This window comes from Mixophyes fleayi, chromosome 11, assembly GCF_038048845.1.
Source record: "Mixophyes fleayi isolate aMixFle1 chromosome 11, aMixFle1.hap1, whole genome shotgun sequence".
NCBI classification, from domain to species: Eukaryota; Metazoa; Chordata; class Amphibia; order Anura; family Limnodynastidae; genus Mixophyes; species Mixophyes fleayi.
In genome coordinates, this window is record NC_134412.1 from 98,508,677 (window position 1) to 98,532,619 (window position 23,943).

General features: G+C 40.2%; 1 protein-coding gene across 2 annotated transcripts in view; it reads left to right on the forward strand.

The window, feature by feature from the left end:
- NTM (neurotrimin) overlaps positions 1-23,943 on the forward strand; it is a 597,738-nt gene that overhangs the window by 118,212 nt on the left and 455,583 nt on the right. Inside the window, exon 1 of one of the 2 annotated variants that reach the window (XM_075190597.1) lies at positions 11,823-11,924. The exons of the other annotated variant lie outside the window; for it this stretch is intronic. The gene's annotated coding sequence lies outside the window, so the exon portion shown is untranslated. Of the gene's footprint in view, positions 1-11,822; positions 11,925-23,943 lie in introns of those variants that run through there. 2 annotated transcript variants of the gene reach the window in all.

The following is a 23,943-nucleotide window of genomic DNA, read 5'->3' on the forward strand; positions in this document are numbered from 1 at the left end:
GTTACCTGATGCCCATAATTTCCAGCGTTGGTTCCAGGTTATGAATCTATGTTTCTGGAAATGATTTCTGTGATAATAATAATACCTCCCCTCATAGTACTATTTCCTTTCTTTGGTTGCTGAATGTTGTTCTCAGTAACTGGTTTAATACTATATTGTGTATGTTAAATATTTGTTATAACAGATGAATATTAAACAATTGAATTGTGTCCAGCGGTCAGGTTGTGTCCGGTGACATCTTGTCTAAAGGGGCTATAAAACTTTTTGCTCCCTTTTGCATTTTATTTTCTTACATCGTGATTCAAAACTGATTTATTCAGTAATTTCACCATTTTCACCACAGATAAAATATTCTGTGATCTCAAATAAAAAAAATCTACTAATATAAAAGAATTGTACTCTTTTCTGTGCCATGCAGTATGCAGATTTAATTAGTTGGCTCACACTATGCTAAAAAACCCCAAATGTACCCCGAAATAGAAATGTTCATAAAGAAGAAGTTAGTATGCATCATTCAGTGTTACCCTGACAGTCTAATGCAGCTTTTCAAAATATTTATTATTAATACATTGCAGTCCTATCCAGCCTGTGACTTTCCAGATGTTGTGAAACTATAAGACCCAGCAAGCTTTGCCAGACGAAAACTGGCAAGGTAGGATAGGACTTGTAGTTTCACAACACCCGAAGATCCACAGGTTGGCTAGGTCTGGATTAGAGTATTGCCCCTTTACTACACTGTATATGCCACCTCTTTATGACTTGTTTATCGTTACTGACCCTGCTCCTGTGCAGAAATCCACCAATCTGCAGCATGCCTCAGTTACCATGGTTACCAGGCAGGCACACAAGCTGTGGGTGTGTATTGCTGCAAGATAGAGAAGCTCCAACCTGTTAAGCAAAGACTGCTTTCCCTGAGGGGTAAAGCACACAGCATGCTGAGAAAATCATGAGTATATTTTAGCTCTGTCATATAGAGACCTTGATATAAAGAATTTGATTAACAGCATAGATAATACATAAAGGAGTGCCAATTCTTTCCCAATATTTGATACATTGTAATACCTCTCGGAATGTAATGATATTGCAGTTTGAGTAAAATGTGGTCTTGTTCTGTAGGAGTCCATCACATCACTTACACAATGTACAGTGAATAAAAGTTTCTTTTTTTTCGGTTGTCCATTAACATAGTACAAGGTCTCCTTTCTCTCTTGTTCTCTGTTCGAGAAATAAGCTACAAGACTCGTTTGCATTAAAACAATTACACACAAGACCCCAGCCCTGGGGACTTCTCATCTTTCATGGTTCTCTAGTCCCTTGTGCCACTGGGATATTTATAGACTAAACTTCATTTAATGTTCAACTGGAACGTAAAATATGATTAACTTGAGAAGAATAAAAGCCGTCTCTCCCACCCACAGCATTTACAGTCCGATCGATCTGTATTTGGGATCCACAATATTCTTCATCATGTTATTGCTCATACAACCATTACCTGAGCTATAACATGATGAACAGTTACTTTCATACACAGCCATCATCACGAGTAATCAGCACTTATACCAGAATTGTACCTGGTGCAAGTGATACGACTGAAAAACAGGTACCTTTTGAGATGCCAAAAGCTTGAATTGGACACTGTTGTGTGCGCTCCAGCTTGGCATGTTCTTACTGACCATGTATACACCCTGTCCCCTCCCCAATCCACCCATGATATTGTAGGCTGTTGGAAGTGTCCTTGCATTCGAAGATGAATTGCATGCACTTGTGTTCACTGGCGTATAGTTTGTTTCTGAGCATGTGCAGTGCAATTCAATGCAAAATATGGCAGATATAGGCATTTATGTTTCTTTTTTTTAAATAAAGTATTTTTATTGAGATTTTTTTAGTTATAGCATAAAAATAACATATCTAGCATTTAATTAAAATAATCATCTATCATGTATGTTCCTTAATGTATCAGGCCCTGTATATCTTAATTGAATATACACAAACTGTGTTAGCATGTGCTTCGTACATACTATATGATGTGATCATCGATGGAAGGACAAAGTCGAATAGTGGTCACTGATGTTATCACACCGCCTATTGAAGTGCAGTGAATGCCTGTGGCTGCGAGGGAGGAGTTTGGTGCTAATTATATAATAAGTGTTCTATTCGTAGCTAACCAGTAAAGGGTGTAATATTCCATCTCTGGGCTCTATAGCAAACTTTAAAGGGAAGGGCCCAGCAATGCCACGATGCTTTACTTGGGGCCTTACCGTGTATGCGCTGGCCCACACATGTTCAGAAGAGCAGAGCAGAGACCTAAACACCGTTCAGATTCTAGGTCTTAACCCGCCATCCCACAGTCAGGACTTCTGTCATAACTACCGTAATTTTGGGAGTTATGAATGGGTGCTGCATATACCTGCACAGTTATGAATAGCAATGTAGACGTGTGTTCAAGGGAGGGAAAGTGTTGGTATGTGGTGATTTACCTAGACATGTCCTTGTACATATTGCAGAAATACATATTTGAATGGAGTAACATTGTGCAAACCCTTTTTATACTGAATAAATGAAAATAACAAGTGTCTCTGAGGCAGGGGCTAGCTGCTATGAGATCCATATAAGGTAAACTGTAGATGCAGTTCTGTGAGCATTCTGTGTCACATTCCACTCTCCCTTTTTGTTTGTATCTTTATCATCCTACTGACATGCCCAGAAGAGAAGCAAGCATGATGAAGGCGACAATAATGGTAGAGGGACCAGAAATGATCATAGTCCATCAGTACTGTATATTCTACCTCTACAGTATATTGTGCAACAAATGGTCATTAAAAACAACTTCATAAGAACGTTTTCTTATGGCTGTAAGTAGGACACTTGCTTACATTTTTATAGATATTCTCTTTTAGCAATATGGTGGAAGAAATTAAATTCTGGATACGTTTATACATTGATAGTGTTCAGAATCTTGTTTATTCAGAAACCAGATATATATCGGGGAAAGTATTCTTACTAGTATAGTCTCTCCATGGAAGTTAAATAGAACCCCCCTCCCCCCTTTATAGAGAATTCAACTGTTATTTATAGCATGGCAAGAACATTTTAAGATATGGTATATGTTCTGTACTTAATATGATATTGATAATAAAACAGTTGTGATCTTACACATTTTCTACATGCTTGCATATCTAATTAAACTACTGCATGTTCTCCTCAGCACCTATTTCCTGGGTTCTCCACCAGGCTATTTTTACTTGCCAATTGGCTTTTGGAGACCACCAAAATCCTATTATAATAGAATAAACCATTGTTTCTCCTATTAGAACAGACACTGTAAATACTAAGCACTGTGTTAGATATCTGACCAGTCCAGGCAGGTGTGGCCAATAACCTCCCAACAGTTTTCAATACTATTTTTCAATAGTTTTACAACTGCCCCCATCCAGCTACTTCTTAATGTCGCTCGGCTAGCAAAATGTTTGGTGGAGAACACTGCTACTACGTAATTTCTAATAGAAGAGTACCAATGTTTTTCATTTATTTAATGCCTACTTCCACATTCCCATCTTTTGATAGATTTTAGCATTCACTTCATCATTATAGTTAGTATTCATGAGGCCAATCACAAGTGTTTCACTTTCTTTGTCCTGTTCTTACATCACACATTATATTCTTGGAATCTACCTGTCTTAATGCTGACCTGACGGTGCCCTTTACACTCCCATAGAATGATCAGGCTGCAAGCAGATAGCTAACAGTTCAATTTCTTAAGGGATTTACATTTTGATACAGGATATCTAGATATGAATTAAAACAAGACAGTATTATGGGTTACAACTACTCAGGAGGTTAATAATGACCTGTAATTTAATTTTAGGGGCAAATACTCTTGATGGGTTATTTCAGATCGTCTCCGTGCTTGTAGACATGTATGGCCACAGTGACTTGGAAGTAGTATGGGACTATTGTGTTTCCTGTGAAATGTGTGGCCTACTACACAAAACATTGTCTTTTCAACTTTACCAGCATGCCTAAAGAGAATGTCTCTCCCTTAGAAGAGATGGAGTTCCAGACATTTAAACCTATCTTAGTGTCTGCCTTACCCAGGCAAAAGGTTCTGGGAAAAATCCCTTCATCCAGTCCAGATATCAGCATTGTTTGTTTATAGAGCACCAAAAATTCCTCTGCGCCAGACAGTTGGAGACAGACACATAAATACAAATATGTTAATAACAAATATATTTACACAAATAAGATTACATAAACACGATACAGTTTGCACAATTAGTGTGGTACAAACAGAAGTATGAGTTGGGCACAACAATTCTATGCGTTTCAGCATATAACATATCACCATTTATTTATATAGCAACACTAATTCTGCAGCGCTGTACAGGGAACTCCCTCACATCAGTCCCTGCCCCATTAGAGCTTACAGTCTAAATACACACACACACACACACACACACACACACCCCCCCCTCCTTATAGTACCATTAGGGAGATCTATATGATTTCAATTTACCTGTTTTCATGCATCATGATACTTAATATATATGTTTATCCAAATCTATAACCTGTGAAAACTTTTAAACTGCCTTTTGTGAATTGTTTTCTTTGTATTGTATGTTATATCATTGTTTCACAAATGTGTATTCTGTTATCCTCCCCATCCTCTTGTATGTACAAATTATTCCCTTCCCTTATACGTCTAAATCTGCAATTGTTTATGTTAAAAATGTCAATAAAAATAAGTAAGTAAAGACAAGACCCATACATTGAAGATGAGATCAGGGCTGTCTGAAGGCGCATCATGAAAATGTATGTGTGGCATAGAAAGTTATGTATGCAGTCATGGCTCTCTCCCTCAGTAATAAGGATAAGTGGGCAGCAGGGGGTAACACAGGACACCTGGTAAAATTGAGGTTTTCAGAGGCCAGTACAAGAATGTAAAATTTGGTTGGTCTGACAGGGGACATGTCTGTGTTGTGTCTTTTTAACATAAGAGCAGCTATATCGCGTGGAACAGCCACAGTGAGTGCTGGGGATTCCACAATTGCAGCCACAACATCCCTAAGATTGTTGGAAACCAGGGATTACTGAATCAAAGGCTGCACTGTAATATTCAATAGGACAATGTCTATGTCTTTATCAAGACTGTTAAGAGAGGAAAGATTCCAGTGGTCCAAGAGACCCAGGAGAAATGAGCCTGTTTGAATGTGAAAGCTTTTTATGCTTCCGTCTTCCTGGGGGAGGTTCTGGGTTGTTCATACCAAGAAAAGCCTCTAGGAGTTTGTCAATTGAAGCTTAGCCCAGAATCCAGTGGGTGACAGGCTGTCCCCAGGAGCTGATTGTGACACCATATGTAAATGATTGCTATATTGATCACCTGCATGTAATAAATAAGAAAATCACTAAAATGAGCAGAGAAAATAATTTTATCCAATAAGACGGGAAATCAATATAATGTGCATATAAGTCATTGTTATATAGTAGTCAATACAGTTGTTCTAAGTAGCAGAAAACCATTTACATTTTATTATGCAAGAACCCAGCTTGATGAGAGAAACGTCACCTATAGCTGATAATGAACATTAATAACTCCATGAAAGAAGAGAGATCAAGGGCTAGATTTACTAAGCTGCGGGTTTGAAAAAGTGGAGATGTTGCCTATAGCAACCAATCAGATTCTAGCTGTCATTTACTTAGTACCTTCTACAAAATGACAGCTAGAATCTGATTGGTTGCTATAGGCAGCATCTCCACTTTTTCAAACCCGCAGCTTAGTAAATCTAGCCCCAAATCTGTCTTACCTTACAATGCCATTAAAGTGCACCCATCCCCTTCTCGCAGGAGGCAGACATTTTTGTAGGCTTTACTTGTTGTGTGCCACATTTGGGACTATAGTTGGATCTTAATTATGATAGAGATGACCATTATATGTATGTATATACACACGCACACACGTATAAGTGGCAGAGGCCCTGCTTTTGTAGAAAAAGAATTAAGCATTTGTGGTCTCCTACAGGAATGATAAATTGCTCAATGAAAACCCAGCTTCCTCGTACTGCAATCATCCGTAATGCTTATTACGAGATAACACGGCTCACTGCGGTCTCGGGGGGGTCTGTAAGGTCATAGGGTTAGACGGCAATCAGTTGTAAGAGCAAATACAGCGAAATGCATATATACACCAGATCCAGGGGTTGTTCTGTTACGTATCATCTGTTTTTATCAGAATACACTATATACAGCTATCACACCTACGCAATTATTCGTACAGAACCCAGTGGTATAACGAGAGCCTTTCTTATCTACTAGTTCAATTATGTATTCTACGAAACGTCTGCTTGATGGAGGTTTTGTGGACCAGCGATCTCTGCCCTTTTTTTATTGGTATCTGAACAAATATTTATTTTCTTGGCTTTCATAACCGATGGCTCCTTTCAGTAAGCTGTGAATTTACCGTAATAGCAGATAGACTCCTTTTTAATGCTCATGTCCGTTTCCCAGAGATAACATATTGACCTGAACTCCTATAAATGCTCCGTCTTGCGTGAAACTGTATAAATAAAAATTGGGAAAGAGCAGCTGATGTCTGTGACATAAATTCTTTGTAACATTCTGTTAGTGAGGAATTCAGGGCTTAAAATACATTGTTCCACTTTAGAGGTGGAAGTAATACATTCATACATACCGTACTACATATAAAATATACAGTTCATAATCATATAGTCTCCATTTTGTTGTGTCCATTCTTATAATGAACGAGAATGATGGGACCTATAATTTCATGGAGTCCTCTGTGCGTTATAACCAGAGGACCATTGTGCAGGATCTTCATTCCCACCAAAGTAAATGCATCTGCATCCATTAAGTGGCTGTAGTTCTACATAACCCGCATCTCTGCTTTCCCATTGTCACAACTTAGAATATTCTGCTTACTGGTTTTGGCACTACTCACCAAAGAGGCGCGGAGTCTAACGTGTCCCAGGTCTTCACCGGGAACCCCCGCAAGGGAGTATGGTCTTAGCTGCAGGAGACACGCAGGTCGCGGCCCTCAGAGAGAGCAACCAGTGAAGCAGTAGGATGGAAGCGGAGTCAGACAGGCTGGGTCAGAACCGAGAAATCAGGATATGCCACAGGGAGAATCCAATATCTTAGTCGGGGATAGCCGGGTCAGAACCAAAGGTCAAGATATGCCACAAGGAGAATCCAATATCGTAGTCCGGGATAGCCGGGTCCAGGGTCAGAAGCGCAGGAAAGAATAGTCAGCAAGCCGGGTCCAGTACACAGGGAGAACAGAGGAAGAATAGTCAGGAACAATCCGGGTAATTCACAGAGGAGCAAGAACTGCACAGGAATGCTGGAGCTAGGGTGGACCTAATACTCTGGCACTCTCCTAGTGCCAGAGTGAAGTTTAAATACTAGCACTAAGCGGCGGCGGTGGTGACGCTGAACACCACCGCCGGAACTACTGGAGAGCGTTCTGTTGCCTAGCAACGGAACACGTGACCGCTGACCCGGAAGTGTGCTCGGTTGCCTAGCAACCGAGCGCTCAGCGGCAGTAACAGGCGTCCGTCCCTGTGCAACGGACACAGCACTGGGACGACGCCTGACACCCATGTGTGATGGATCCGGCAAATTCACTGTGGCCCTGGACTCTGATAACGATATGCAGTCAGGCCATTTACCATTTCCTTGTGTTGGTTAAATTTAGAAGTCTCCTTATTGTGTCGTCATTCTGGGGTGATCCATACCCCACAAATGGGGGACATATCTCTGGCTGGTTACTTATGTTTGTGACCTGAAACTGAAATATAGTGAACCCAAATCCATACCTGACACAAATTGGTTATGCGGCCCCCCCTCCATCCCCTTATTAGCAATGGCTACAGAATATGATCATGTAGGAGAAATTCTGGAACCTTTGTTCTGTCTGGTCTCTCTTCCTCCATTTTCCCCTGTTTCATTCTTTTCATCTCACTTTCTCTTTTCCTCTCTTCCCTTCAGCTAGTAACAGAAATTATCAATAAACACTTATTAAAAAATGTGTCCAAGACATGCAGAGGTCTAATTAAAAACACACAGCGGTAAATATCACTGCATCTAAATATACACTTTTGCTTTGGTGAGATAAGGTAACTTTATTTAATTGGGAAGTAAACACAGCTCCCAGCTGGTGAAAGGTTTAATTAGCTGGAGTGGCCTCAGAAAATGTTCTGCCTCCTGATTTGAATGTGTTTAATATGATATTAAGGAGGCATTGCTGTTCAATGTATTCTTTCAGGTCTGCTTGGGAGTGAGAATTTACTACTACATTGCACCTTCTCTTCTATTGTGGAGCAAAGTTAAGTTATAACCCCCCCTGCCAAAACTGCAGAGACATTAGCTTGAGCAATAAAATAAGGTGACAGAAGTATAGCCTCCAATGTCCATCATACAATGCACAGCCCCCACCAATGTCCATCATACAATGCACAGCTCCCCCACCAATGTCCATCATACAATGCACAGCTCCCCCACCAATGTCCATCATACAATGCACAGCTCCCCCACCAATGTCCATCATACAATGCACAGCTCCCCCACCAATGTCCATCATACAATGCAACCCCTCCATTTCCGTGATGTCCATCATACGATACAGTCTCTCCTTCCAATATCATTCACGCACTATATACTCTCTCCTCCTCTCCATCATAATAAACATCCATATAGTATATAACTTACGTATACAGTTTTTGTAAAACAAAACATTAGTAAACATGCTAAGAATTACCAATAAAATGCTTATTTCTAAGATTAAATCATTTTGAATACTTTGTTCTCGTAACACATTCTTGAGATGTTTGATAAATTGGTGGCGGTGTTATCACTTGGGTGTAACTCGAATGATAGGGTGATGTAATAATAAGTCCATTACTGGTGGAAACACCCATTCTACCCCTGTGATTGTAGAGCAGATTCTGCATTAGACGATAAATGTTCTGGAACCAGCCATTTATACAAAGGAGCTTTTCCTACATTGTCAGCAGCCTGTGCAGTTATGGTGTAAATTACTATGTTGTCTTCTCTGTAAGGACCACGGTCATTGATCTGCAAAGCACAGCCAGAGGGGTGTGCAATGGCTGCATAGTGGCATATAGAGTATACCGGGCATTGACTGTATGGTATACTGCACAATTGGGTCTGCTGGACTTTACTTTTCGTGCCATTGTTTGTGGTTTCTCTGTGTTGTACTGTGTTTATCAGAAAAACAGTTTGTTAGTTTGTTTTGTGTGGAGTTTCTCATTGTTTTGTGGCTTCTATATTGGTACAACTCCTGTGAGATGAGGTGTAGACCCAGACCTGTCTATTCCTTGCTGTAGTAGATCCAGCTGTGATTTGCTTGGAGTTATATCAGAAGAACTTCTCTCTGTCATGTGATGAATAAAGACTAAGAGGAAGAATGTGCATATGGGATAAAGCACCTGCCTGCTGTCCAATAGAAGAATATCACAAGTCACAATAGTGTTACCATGCTTCTCATGTATTATAACCAATAGCAAATCAAACCTTTTAGTATTTCTATCATATGCTTTGGCGTATTTCCTTTTACTTTGTTTATTATTGTTCAGGAGAGGAAAGCTGTCACATTGTGTGAGGATTGTATCTGTGACAGTCTGTTGCCCATGTCGGGGTTATTAATAATATATCAAGGCCTTTCCTGGACTGATCCACAGAGGTTATTGAAAGCTAATACTCTAGCATCAGTCTTGATGGCTCCCAGTTATATCTATCTCATCCTTTCGTCTTCCATTAGCATAAACAATGTTTCCTACATAAGCGAGAAGACTGCAGTGCTGAACACTTCTCTTCATTCTTTCACAATAGTGCTGAATTATGTTTGCATTGTAGACATGTTGCAGATAAATAAATAACTTTTGTGTCTGGCAGAACATATCTGCATAATGCTACAGACAAGTAAAAAAACAATTAAAATCCTTGCAAAGGATTGGTTAATATAGAGAGGAATTGTGTACAAAGTTCTTTTAAAGATAGAAAAAATAAAATTACTGAACCTCAGATATTGTGTTTTAAAAGATAATAAGCTACACCAGTAAATAAAAGATAATATATATAAGAAGGACTTACAGATGGTTTCTATAATTGTGTATATATTTGTATATACAGTTCTATGCAAACGTTTGGACAAATTGTTTCACTGGAAGTGAAAAAATTTAAAAATATCTCTGCAGGGTACAAGTGTAAACGGGACATTGTTTCACATTTTAATGCACGATAATAATTAGCTGAATTTAACAGATTGAAAAGTTACACAAAAAACATATATATATATATATATTACTGTTGCAAAGAGACATGATGTGTCAGGATGCATTTCTGTCAAGAGGCGGTACCACTTGTATCTGTTTATATAATGATAACTGCCCGTGAGGGCGGTAGTGCTGCCGTTGTTTAACGTGATATAAACATTATTCACAAATCCTGTTCCTTCACAACTCTGATGACTGACACGTGTGTGGAGTTCACATGGACATCAATGTTACACTGCTAGTACATAAAATATTGTGTGTTCCTCACATTCTGCTCCATGTTTCCGATTGCTGCATGTGTGTGGTGGTTCCCTGTGTGAATGAGCCCATCTGCTGCTATTGGTGTCCGCTGTTGGCTATGGTATGTGATATATAGGGATTCTAATATCGGGGACAGTCACAGGTTTTATAATAAAGATCAGTCCCTGCAAGTGTCTCTATTTTTTACTACAAACTGTACAACTGCGCTGATGAGGGATTTTCTATCTCAATTATAAACATCAATAAGAAATCCGTCTCATCGCTGAAGAAAGGGACCTATTGATATTATTGTTAAGTAGTATTTTGTGTAGTAGGCTGCTAACAATGAATCATATTTTCCGGGTATCCTCTGGAACCAGATGTCATATAATGCCCCATGGTCTGTGCTGGCTTCCATGCTGTCATTCCGCGGTAGTACCCCTGATACTCCATGATGGTAGTGGGAGGTTCCTGTCTGATAACAAGGACTATATATATATATATATATATCATGATGTAATGTTTTTGCCTCATCAGCTGGCTTTTCCCTTGTATTTCTCTCATATCCTGCAAAATAGAACAGTCGTTCTCTATGGTGTCCTTCCAGAAAGATGATATCTGTAAAAGACAGACGCCATCCATTAGAAATAAGTGTACAAGCAGAGAAGGTGGGGACTCACTCATTGACTAATATAACGGAGTGATGGACTGATTATACAGGAACCGGTGTGTAGGTGGCACCACGGGGCCAATGCTCCACACACTTAGTCATTCTCTCTTCAGCAGTGGCGGCTGAGGGAGCAATGCTCTGCAGACCCGTCTCTCCAGTCTGTTCCTCTATGGATTGATGCCCGGCAGGGTTGTCTCTGAAGCAGCTCAAGGAATAATTGCCCCCTGAGATCTTCCAGAACAAAAAAAAAAAACTTCAGTGATTAAAAAGTTTGAGAAAAGGACACTTTGATATTTATATGTATTTTTATCCTTTACAATACCCTTCATCTCGCCTCTCTGGATTCTCTGCTTCCTTTCTCCTTCATCCTGTCCGTGCATGTGGGGTACAAAGGCCGCTGGGCTCAGCCAAGGACAGACACAAAAAACTTTTCCAGAGCCAGCACCATAAGGGTTAAAATCGGAGGTGTCCCAAGTGTTTGAATCAGAGCTTTCAGGATTTGAAAGGATTTTCTTTTCCTTTTTCTTTCCCGTTCCCTCACTAATTCATCTCTCTTTTTGTTCCTAGGTAAGTGCTCTGCTTCATTTCATCAGTTCTTTCGTCTTGCTGCGGGGGGTTTGGATGCTGTAACGCGCTGTGCACAAAGCTATTGGATGAAAGACTGGTTGTGCCCCTGAGAGAGAAGAGGGGGTGTGGGGGGGCTACAGGTACGTGTGTTGTATTTTCCTGTTACAGTTCTGTGTTTAGCTGGGAACTGCTTGCAGATCAGTCAGGATTAGGGAATCTGACAGACTGCTGGGATACTATCACCTGTAATCCACACTGCAGTGTATGTAGCCATTTCCCAGCCTAGAACTTCCTTATACAATTTATCCTATATAGATATCATTTCCAGTCAAATTATATTGCAATTAAGGTGCTGCCTGGCTGGCGTATTGCCAACAGATTATTTAAGTAGAATTTTGGCCAAAGTAATAGATTAATTTAAGTGGTTCTCCCTTTCACATGCAGCCTTGTTGTAACTAATGCTGTATCCATGAGTTCTCCGTTCTAAATACTCCTTGCATCTCGTATTTAAAAGGTTAACGCCTTTAAATTAGCTGTTAGTGTTTGATTTCTCCAGGTATCTCTGTCTTAGGTTTTCTAACATTAACAACTGTACAGCAATCAATAGCATGACCGACCAATCAGAACTGATTGACTAATATGTCTTCCTGAGATGTGGTCTCTTTAGTTTACACACACATGATAGAGGCTGGTACCATGCTCAGACAATGTGCTGTATTCTCGTCTGTACTGTGATACCATATAGTGTACTATAATTACTATACTATGGTAGTCTTCATGGATCACTGATATTCTATGGACCCGTTGAAGGCATAGGCATGTTACAGAATGCTAAAACATAAAGTTAAGATGTAAGTCTTTCACAGAACACAAGTAGAAATGTCAAATACCCTGTCCTGAAAGTGTCTCCAGAAGACCTTTTTTCAAGATTTCCTTTACTTGGAACAGGTAATATAAGTTGGCAGAGGCAATCCTTGTTGGATATGTGCTCATGCAGGGAAATCCTGATATCACTTCCCCTGATGTAAAGTCCCAGGGTTAGCGATCTTATTGACGGAGTTGGTCCCCTTTGTGTTAGAAAAGGAACCGTCTCACAATGAGGGCTGGTTCATCTTGATGAAGGTCGACATTCACAGCCAGCTTTATATATTTGCTTCAGTCTATTTTCCAAATTCCAACAAAATGACACTGTTGGAATCAGTTCTTACCACATTGCATGGTATTACATGGTATTACATGGTATCTGTCTTGGTGGAAACTTAAATATGGTTATGGATCCTCATCTATGCACCTTCTGGCGTCTCCCATTTGTCTGAGACTGTATTCCATATATCGACCAACTGGTTGGCGTCTGGCGTGCTCATCACCCAGCAGACATGGATATTACATACTTCTCTAAGCTGCATAATGTCTATTTGAGAATAGAGCATTTTTTTGTCCATGACACATTGTAACTAAATCTTACATTTATGTAACAAACAGATGGTCAAGGAGTTGAAATAATAGTGAAGGCTCTTTACAGGCAGCCTGGCAATGATGAATGGGAAACCGCAATGCACACTGGTATCCGATGAATTACAATGTAAATAATAAAATGATCAACTATCTATGAAAATAAGTTACAATAGCAAAGTATCAAGAGCTGCTACAAAGGCAGCAAATAATAAAATCACCTCTGACCAGGCAAATTATAGGGATACAGTTTATCCACTTCTCACTTTGCACAATTCACTTATTGATTTTAATATTTAGCAATGTTTTGGGATGTATAGGCAGTTAAATATGTGATTGTGTTTTAATGAATGGATTAATAAACTATATGTGTGAATGTGAACTCCATAGTGCCCCTGAACAGAACCCTTTACTCTTCATTTGTTGGGAGACTGTTATAATATCTGGGAGAGATTTTTACACGGTTTTTATCATAACCTAAGAGCAGTGACTCATATTGGTACTTACACATTTTCCTCTTGTCCTGTGGGCTACCCATAGACCATGGGCCTGGAGACTGGATGAGTCTGTAGGATCCTCTGAGACATGCAGAGGTAACACAAGATCTTGAACAGTATTTTATGGAGAATAATACAGCTACCATTACCCTAACTGTCTGAGAGGTACATATGTGATAAAGCCTAACAATGAAGCACCAGCTTCTCGATAAGATCAGGGTGCTAGAAGAAAAAAAACCTTGGCTAAGGCGACATGTTTGCAACAAATCCATTTGAATAAATGTCTCGTTCCACAAAAAGTAAACATGACTTTTTAATAGGGTAACAGATCCATATTCTGGCCAATGCCTGTGGCAATCATTACACCTCCTCGATCATAGATTCTTGTAATAACAGACACTTCTGAGAAGGTCACTGGAAATTTCCAACAGTACTAACATCACCTCTACAATCTTAAATAATCTGACTGCGCCCTTTCCTAACAGAGTGCAACAAGTTAGCTACTATATATATATATATATATATATATATATATATATATATATATATATATATATATATATATATATATATATATATATATATATATATATAATGTGTGTGTGTGTGTATGTATGTATAAATAAATCATCTTTTGGAGAAATATGCACAGGTTTAAGAGATGCTGATCACAAGAACGGGGTGGATGAGGGCCCTGGAAGAGGGGTGCCTTATGATAGAATGTATATAGATTGTATTGCCCCACGCTTTTTAACTGTTTTCAATGTCATGACATAATTTGTAATAGGTATTAGAAGAGGGCATAAATCCTTTGCTCTGTTCCAGTCAGTTATTTCACTCCTAAAATTGTAGCCAACCAGTTATGTTTGTGCTGCCATAGATTATGTATCTGGACCATATGAGCATTGTACCTTTCCAAGAGGTGAAGGACAATATCAGAAGGACCTTATCCAGAGGGCCTTGTCAATGGCCGTCTCCATGACGTTATATTCTACTCAGAGAAGGCTTCTGTCTGGGTTAATTGACATGTTTTGCAGGGTGTCCTAAGAACGTGGGCCTTGGTCAGAACATGATACAATGGATGCTCTTCCTCTAAAAGGCTCCATTGCCTTAAGTGCCAGTTACTGGAACCCAAACCCCCAACACCCCTGCTTATGTACAAAACTGGTTGACACCTTCCCTACTTATATTGTAATACTAGAATGCTTTCTTAGATGGGATATAACTTCATCTAACATGAGGGCCTTCAGCATAAAGTAGCCGTATCCTGGTCTGCCAAGAGGAATTCAGGACCCCGGTGCAACAAATTAATGGGGCCCCCCTTATAGTATGAGTATGGTAAAAAAAAAATGCGACGCCTAAAGGCGGGGCAAAGTTTTTCGGATGTGTGGTCATGCATTTGGGGGCGTGGAAAATGCGCTATTGGGGCGTGGCTAACACATCAAAATCAATAGGCTCTTTTTTAACCCCTCTGACAGGCCCCCCCCTCGCTTTTTTAACCCCTCTATGACAGACCCCCCCTCATCTTTTAACCCCTCTATGACAGGCCCCACCCCCTCGTTTTTTAACCCCTCTATGACAGCCCCCCAGCTTTCCTCCCTTTACTTACCTTTTCCTTTTCTTCTCTCTCGGTCCTCTCTGCTGCTCTGTGCTCCATTGCTCCAGACTGACTGAATGCTGGGCGTGACATGATGACGTCACACCCGGCATTCAGACAGTCTGAATGGAGCACAGAGCAGAAGAGAGGAGGGACGCAGGCGCCGCGGTCACGTGAGTGTGAATATTTTTTTTGTTACTACCCTGCTCCCCCCCCACCAATGACCGAGCCCCCCCCCCCCCCCCCCCCCGCCGCTAAAAAACAAAACAAAAGAAACCAACAAAAAAAAAATAGTTTTGAAAAAAAGTAATAATAATAATAATAATAAAAAAAAAGTCGGCGCCCGGGCCTGGCCCCCTGGCGTGCCCGGGTAATTAGTACCTGCTCCCCCCCCCCTCTTGGCGGCCCTGGCCGCATCCCTTTTCTCTGTCTTTTTCCCTCCCAGTACTAAAGCAGGAATTTCCTTCTTTTAGCCCCTCTAAAATGTTACTGAGGCTCTAAATGTTTCATTGAACCAGGGAACAGTTAACCAAAGGTCAGAGCCATGGAAATTTCCAAAATATTCCTCATCAGCTTTCTCCACTTTCTTGCAGTGGTCAGAGTGGTCCAGCCATCATTTTCCTGGTTTGGACGATATAATATCATTAAGATAAATGTTCTTCCCTGCTTTCTGTGCTCATTTATCTCCCTTCCTTATTCCATGTTGCTGTTCAGTTCTACTTCTATACATCTAATCTTATGAGAAATCCTAAGCAGACCAGGGGAATAGGAATGGGATGCGCTGTACACCCTGTGTGAGGGGTAATGCGCTGTACACCAGACTGTGATGAAGATAGACCAATGTCTCTATATTGCTAATTAGCATATGATTAACCAATTGACCAGCTGTAATTATCACTAATAATAATTATTAATTGTCCTGTCTGCTTTTAATATATCAGGAAAATAGTTAAGCTGCAGGTTTACAAATAGTGGATGAGAATAACTTGTCCCATAACTGATTTCTCTGATGCTCTTCTGTCTGGGAATGATGGAGAGATTTGGAGTCACTTAGGAACAGCACTGGGGTGCTTGTGGTGCGGAGACTGAGAAGTGTTGCATGCAGTTGGGGGAGATGAATGTATGAACAGGTTCACGGGTGCCACCTAGTGTCTACTTTATCTAATGTATAACAATCTACAGGCCAAGAAAATATAATTTATCAGAAATGCAGTGTATTGTCTGTCTGCTGAACTGAACTAATACTGGGAGCTGTGTGCTATAGTGTACATTCAGTGGTGGAAGTGGAAATGTAGAAGTACTGGTATAGTAAATGTAAGTGAGACTGGATATAATGGTGTTACAATGAATGCTGGATGCACATGTCATTATTTGTTCTTATGCGCATATCCTCTGTGTTTTAAAAATATATAACTTTCATTGTGTAGTTCTTCCATGCAATCATTCCAGTCATGGCCAAAAGGTTTGAGACTGACACAAATATTATTTTTCACTAACTGCTGCCTCAGTTTTTATGATGACAATTTGCATATACTCCAGAATGTCATGAAGAGTGATCAGATGAATTGTAATTAATTTCAAAGTTACTCTTTACCATGACAATGAACTTTATCCCAAAAACAACATTTCCAGTGCATTTTAGCCCTGCCACAAAAGGACCAGCTGACATCAGGTCAGTGATTCTCTCGTTAACACAGGTGAGAGTGTTGACGAGGACAAGGCTGGAGATCACTCTGTCATGCTGAATGAGTTAGAATAACAGACTGGAAGCTTAAAATGGAGGGTGGTACTTGAAATCATTGTTCTTCCTCTGTTAACTGCAAGGAAATGTGCAGTCATTATTGCTTTGCACAAAAAGGGCTTCACAGGCAAGGATATTGCTGCTAGTAAGATTGCACCTAATTCAACCATTTATCGGCTCATCAAGAACTTCAAGGAGAGAGGTTCAATAGTTGTGAAGAAGGCTTCAGGGCACCCAAGAACGTCCAACAAGAGCTAGGACGTCTTCTAAAGTTGACTCAGCTACGGGATCGGGCACCACCAGTGCAGAGCTTGCTCAGGAATGGCAGCAGACAAGTGTGAGTGCATCTGCACGAACAGTGAGGTGAAGACTTTTGGAGGATGGCCTGGTGTCAAGAAGGCCAGCAAAGAAGCCACTTCTCTCCAGGAAAAACATCAGGGACAGACTGATATTCTGCAAAATGTACAGGGATTGGACTGCTGAGGACTGGGGTAAAGTCATTTTCTCTGATGAATCCCCTTTTCAGATTGTTTGGGGTATCTGGAAAAACGCTTGTCTGGAGAAGGAAAGGTGAGCGCTACCATCAGTCCTGTGTCATGCCAACAGTAAAGCATCCTGAGACCATTCATGTGTGGGGTTGCTTCTCAGACAACGGAGTGGGCTCACTCACAATTTTCCTTAAGAACACAGCCATGAATAAAGAATGGTACCAAAACATCCTCCAAGAGAAACTTTTCCCGACCATCCAAGAACAGTTTGGTGATGAACAATGCCTTCTCCAGCATGATGGAGCACCTTGCCATAAGGCAAAAGTAATAAGTAAGTGGCTCAGGGATCAAAACATCAACATTTTGGGTTCATGGCCAGAAAACTCCCCAGACCTTAATCCCATTGAGAACTTGTAGTCAATCCTCAAGAGACGGGTAGACAAAGAAAAACCCACAAATTCTGACAAACTCCAAACTTTGATTAACCAAGAATAGACGGTCATCAGCCATTATGTGGCCCAGAAGTTGATTGACAGCATTCCAGGGCGAATTGCAGAGGTCTTCAAAAAGAAGGGTCAACACTGCAAATATTGCATTTTTGCATAAACTTAATGTAATTGTCAATAAAACCTTTTGACACTAATGCTTGTAAATGCTTGTAATTTTACTTCAGTATACTATAGCAACATCTGACAAAAAGGTCTAAAAACACTGAAGCAACAAACTTTGTGAAAACCAATACTTGTGTTATTCTCAAAACTTTTGGCCATGACTGTATTATATGATTTATTGTAATAACATAATTGCTCATCAGTAGTTTTGTCATGCTGAGTCCACTTTGGACCCTTAGGGGGAATTCAATTGACTGCAAAATATTTTTTTAACACCATGTTAAGTCATTTTAATGCTGTTTTGTTTTTTTGTTTTTTTATCATTTTCAAGCGGGTTAACTTTTCTCACGATTCAATTCCATTTTTAATGCTCATTTTTTTCATGAAACAGTCCTCGCGCGTCAGTGGAAGGTCTATTGAAAGTATAGGGTGTGCGAGAGGCAGACGCGTCTAAAGGTTATTCAATTGGTTTTTAGCGCGGCGCGTTAAGCTGCCAATATGCTGTTTTATCTCGCACCTCTTTGTGGTGTGATAAAAATAAAAAACCTAAGAAAACTATTTGAAATCATGTAATAATGAAAAAAGAAGATAAACTATGTTTATCAGTAATGACTAACATGTAAAAGTTGATTTTCTTGTGAATAAATAATGAAAAAAATAAACCTTAAAAAAAAGAAAAATCACTAAATATATTTCTGTATGTTTTTGGTACAAATATGTACTTACTAATGTGTGTTGACACGGTATAGATGATTCTATAGTAAGAACTAGTTATATAAATCTGGTAAAGAAAGTGCTGTAATGTAGATGTTATGAAATGGAATGGTTGTGTAATGCAATCTACTGTATGCAAATATATGCCAGTCCTTGTATTGTGTTATACATGACCGCGTCTCCCCTTCACTCCCCTAAAAACTCACAAACACAATGATTAACGTGCGGGGCAGTTTTCCCTCTTTTCCAATTGAATTGCAGGAGTTTTCACGCTGCGGTAACTAGAAACGGTCACTAGAACAGGTAAAAACCTGCGTGGATTTTTTTTTATTTTTTAAAACTTTGCTGGGAAAAGTAAAAACTCGGCCAATTGAATCCCCCCCTTAGAGCAGGGGCCGTGTACCCACGAGCTTCTGTAGGAGCGCAGACGTATGTGAGAATTACGTTTCCCTGATCTGTGTTCCAGGAGGAATACCTGTTATATCTGAGGTGGGGGGGGTCACCTCCCTCTAAGTCTAAGCATCTGAGCCATGAAAGAAGTATATGAACCCTAATATAATTAGCAGCTTTCAGGTGCTTCTTTCTAGCTGTGGATAAAGTGAGCTCAAATATCTCTGAAGACTTTATTTTTTTATAGTATTTTTTTCTCATGTGCGAGAGCGCCAGCTAATGAAAGGAGAAAAACAATTAGTGTGAAATGAATTTTAATGAGGTTCTTTGCTTGTGTGCTGATAACGAGGCCTGTGTCAAACCACTCCAATCCCAAGCAAAGAAAATAACAAAACTCTATTTCTTCCGGCTGTTAATCCCATCGGCACTCCAGGAAAATGAAATAAAACAACACAAGATGGGGCATGAGAGCCGGGAGAGGAAACAGAATTTTGTGTCTGAATAATTAGAACCGTGCGACAAATCAGTTTCTGTACTTTGTTATCCTGTCACACTTGGCTGTATTTTGTGAGCTGTCACATTTCATTGCGGAAAAACATAACATGAGAAACGTGGAGTCTGGGTCTACTAAGCAGCAGGTGAAGTACAAGCGGTCTGCAGGTGCTGTCCCCTCTCAGCTACTAAGCAGCAGGTGAAGTACAAGCGGTCTGCGGGTGCTGTCCCCTCTCAGCTACTAAGCAGCAGGTGAAGTACAAGCGGTCTGCAGGTGCTGTCCCCTCTCAGCTACTAAGCAGCAGGTGAAGTACAAGCGGTCTGCGGGTGCTGTCCCCTCTCAGCGGGAATACGATATGGATCAGTGATAGGCTGGCAAATTCACTCAGCCCTAGAGTCCCCCTTAATCAGCCATTTTATGGAAATTACTTCTTATCCCAGAGGTGTCCAAATCCAGTTCTCAAGAGCTACCAACAGGTCATGATTTTTGGATTTCTGTCTGTAGAAACAGGTGGGATAATTACTGACCCAGACAAATAGATTAACTCACCTGTGCATGATTAAAGAAATCCTGAAAACAGGAACTGCTGGTACTCTTGAGGACAGGTTTGGACACCTCTGCTTTATGTCATGTGTACTTTTACTCACCCAGACCTCCGTGGCCTCTCTGTGGAAGCGTTGTTGTCTCTGCCGTTTCTTCATCTACTCTCTTATATTTTATGTGTTTCTAGGAGTGACCACACCCTCAATGACATCACATATGTCCCTGCCCTCTAGGCCACACCCACACACCTATGTATTGTGAGCAGATTACCATTATCAGTAAAACTAACAGGAGTGGGTTGGGAGAGACAAAGGGATTATGGGGCAGAGAAGAACATTAATAGCAACTATAGTGAATGGACAATAGGTAATGGATATTTCTGTCCATTCATAAACCCCTGGTTAAGGACCACTAGTCTGGAGTCTTCCAGGTAATAATGAATGATAGCAACGTGACCATTTGTGCTGTTTGATTTTTATTTGGCATGTTCGCCAGTATGGTGCACCCCTACATCACTCACCCCAAAATGCACCTACATGCCGACCTGCTCCAGCACATGCCACTCAGGTCTGTCACTTGCTGCAAATAATCACCACATGCCCTCAGACCCCCATTTGTCACAAAATGCCCCCACATGTATTCAGAAACTCACACATGTGTCATGGTTCTCCCTGCATGCTTCTCACATACCACTCAGAATTCCCCACATTCCCCTAGCACTGCCGGAGTCCGCAGAGTACGGAGTGTGAGTATGTGATCCAGAGTGCACTGTGCTAAGGCTCCCTACTCTAATTGGTTGTGCAGAGGTCATCACATGGCCAGGAAGCTGCTGCTTGCAGAGAATATGTGAGATTGGGAGCAGTCGGCTTGGGGACGCAGGGTGAAATCTCGGGGGCTGCATTTTGTCCACCACTGTTGTATATTGTGCTACTAATGAAACAGTGATAAATTGTTAATATATCATTTATCAGGGCTGTATGATATTCTGCAATCTACTGAAAACAATCAGGAGGTTTACAGAATAGAATTAAATATTAATATGGCAGTGTTTATCTCAGATGATCACATAGTACAGAAAATTACTGGGTCTTACACTCTAATTCTGGATTATCAGGTTATTTTGTGTGTGTACCTTCAGCCAAACTGTATGAATGTGTCCAGACTTCTCTATAAGGAGCAGCGTCATAACCCAGTGGGTTGTCTCCGATATCCTAGATCACTAACACTGTGCCACGGCATCACATTATGGGAATGTCATTATACTTGGGGGCGATAGACCATTGAAGATTGCCAGCTGTGGAGTGAATCCATACAAGGCTGACTCTAATACAGGGTAGCGAACTACTGAAATATGTTTTTACTGACTTTTGTTTCCTTTACTAACATGTTATTGTGAAATGTTTGATAAACAGGAGTAGCAGCATTAGATAATGAGTCTGCTAGGGGAGTACTGGTAAGGGTCTCCCATCCCTGCACAAGTCATTGCTGTTCCTGTCGGTGGTGTTATAGTATGATTTTACTAACAAGTAGATTTACTGACAGCTATAATGCTGCTTCTGAAACGTCACTGTGACATTCCCTTTAATATAGAATGTTCCTGTAAGTGATATTTTAGACACTGCTGTTTGTCAGTTTATAGGTTGAACGGTAATAGTAAGAGACTTGATTTTGCACCTCCATTAACCCATTGATTTCTGTGAGGGTTAAGGGTAATATGAGAAGTATAATGAATCCTTGGCCCCATGCTGCGTTTCCACCCATTCTCCGTAGCGCCATCTGTGCTGGAGCCATTTACATTGTAAATTAATACTCAGCATCCAGGGCGTCTTGAAGCTAATGTGAAATTTACTCAAATTGGCAAATTATAAACACTTTACAACAGTTGTTTTTTCCTTTAGCTTTTAATATGCAGATTTATGCAAATTTTAGAGCTTTCACTTGTGACTCAATGACCTTCCAATTTCACTGCTGTGTTTTATATGGGAGATTGCACTGCTGGCGTGGGAGCAGTGTGTTGGAACTTGATCAGCGTCTTTGATGTTAAGTGACCTAACCTATAGCTGGGGTGATACGTAGACAATCTCGGCTAGGCTCAAATATATCAGGCTCCCACGTACTGCACCTCACAAGAGATAACTGATCAATACATAGAATACAGTCCAGCAAAAGTCAGCACTATTGAAGGGAATGGAAGTTCTTGAAATAAACAAATGAAAGAAAATGAAGTAAATCTGTTGTCTGACATGAATATACAGCAATGGCTGTGTATGAGTGAGCTGACGAGTGTACTGTAGTGTCCTCTGTCCTCTCGCTCCTCTGCAGCCAGATGCCATGTTAGGAGGGATGAGCTTCTGTAACACACAGGCACAGAGTGACTGGGAGCTTGGCAGTCTTGCTGTGTAGAAATGCACTGTGGATTTGTTGGTTAATACACAGGGGCGGAACCAGTGATGTCACAGTAGCTGATGACTGCAGTCTCAGCTTTTGACGTATATCAGATCAGGTCCAAAAGATGTTGGATGAACTTCAGTTGTCTGTAATGGGAGGGGGTAGTTCAGACTTTTTAAGCTAAGTATTTTACCTTCGTGGCTCATATCTGAATATTTTGGAGATTATTGCTCCTTTAAATCTACGCTGTGATCCTGTGTAATGTATTATAAGTGAGTGCAGGGAAGGATTACAGACCAGAAATGTGGGCTGCACATACACAGTGCTTTCTAGCCCACCTCTGTACAATGTGTGGACCACATAACTAAGCTTTCTCTGCATACTGTATATAGGATTTGTATATACATATATGTATACATACACACACTTTCCCCCGTGAAAGTGTGTGTGTATGTATGTATGTGTATGTATGTATATATATATATATATATATATATATATATATATATATATATATATATATATATATATATATATATATATTATAAATGTCTAGTGGCGTGTGTTAGTCTGTCTGTGTGGAAAAAATAAAACCAAGCTGCAGCGCCACCTGCTGGGCGGAGTTATACACTGACCTACTAAATTCTTAGTGTGTGTGGAAAAAAAAATTCAGAAAGGGCTGAAATTTGGTATACTAAGATGTTTTTAATTTGTTAATTGTTAAAAGTGTTTATAAAGATTTAAAAAAAAAAAATATATATTTCTTGAAGGAGAAGTGACAGTGGGGAGTGGTTGGTGGTTGCCGGGGGTGACAGTGGGGAGTGGTTGGTGGTTGAGGCCTGGGCTATGGCCCAAATGCATGACAAGAACCTTTTTAACACCTTAAGTAGCTTGATTTGACTAGAATGCATGAGTATCATGCACGGGTTAACTTGTGTGTGTGTGTATATGTGTATGTGTATATATACACATATATATATATATATATATATATATATATATATATATATATATATATATATATATATATATATATATATATATATATATATATATATATATATGTGTGTGTGTGTGTGTGCATACATATACGTAATTCACCTGGCAGAGCACACAGAGACGTAACACGTAGTTGTAGACCCCTATACTGCGTATTTAACGTGCAAGAAACAACAGGTTCATTGACATATTCTCTCTCCCGAACCTTCCAGGGCCTCAGTCACCACATTCCTTCCTGGCAGAACT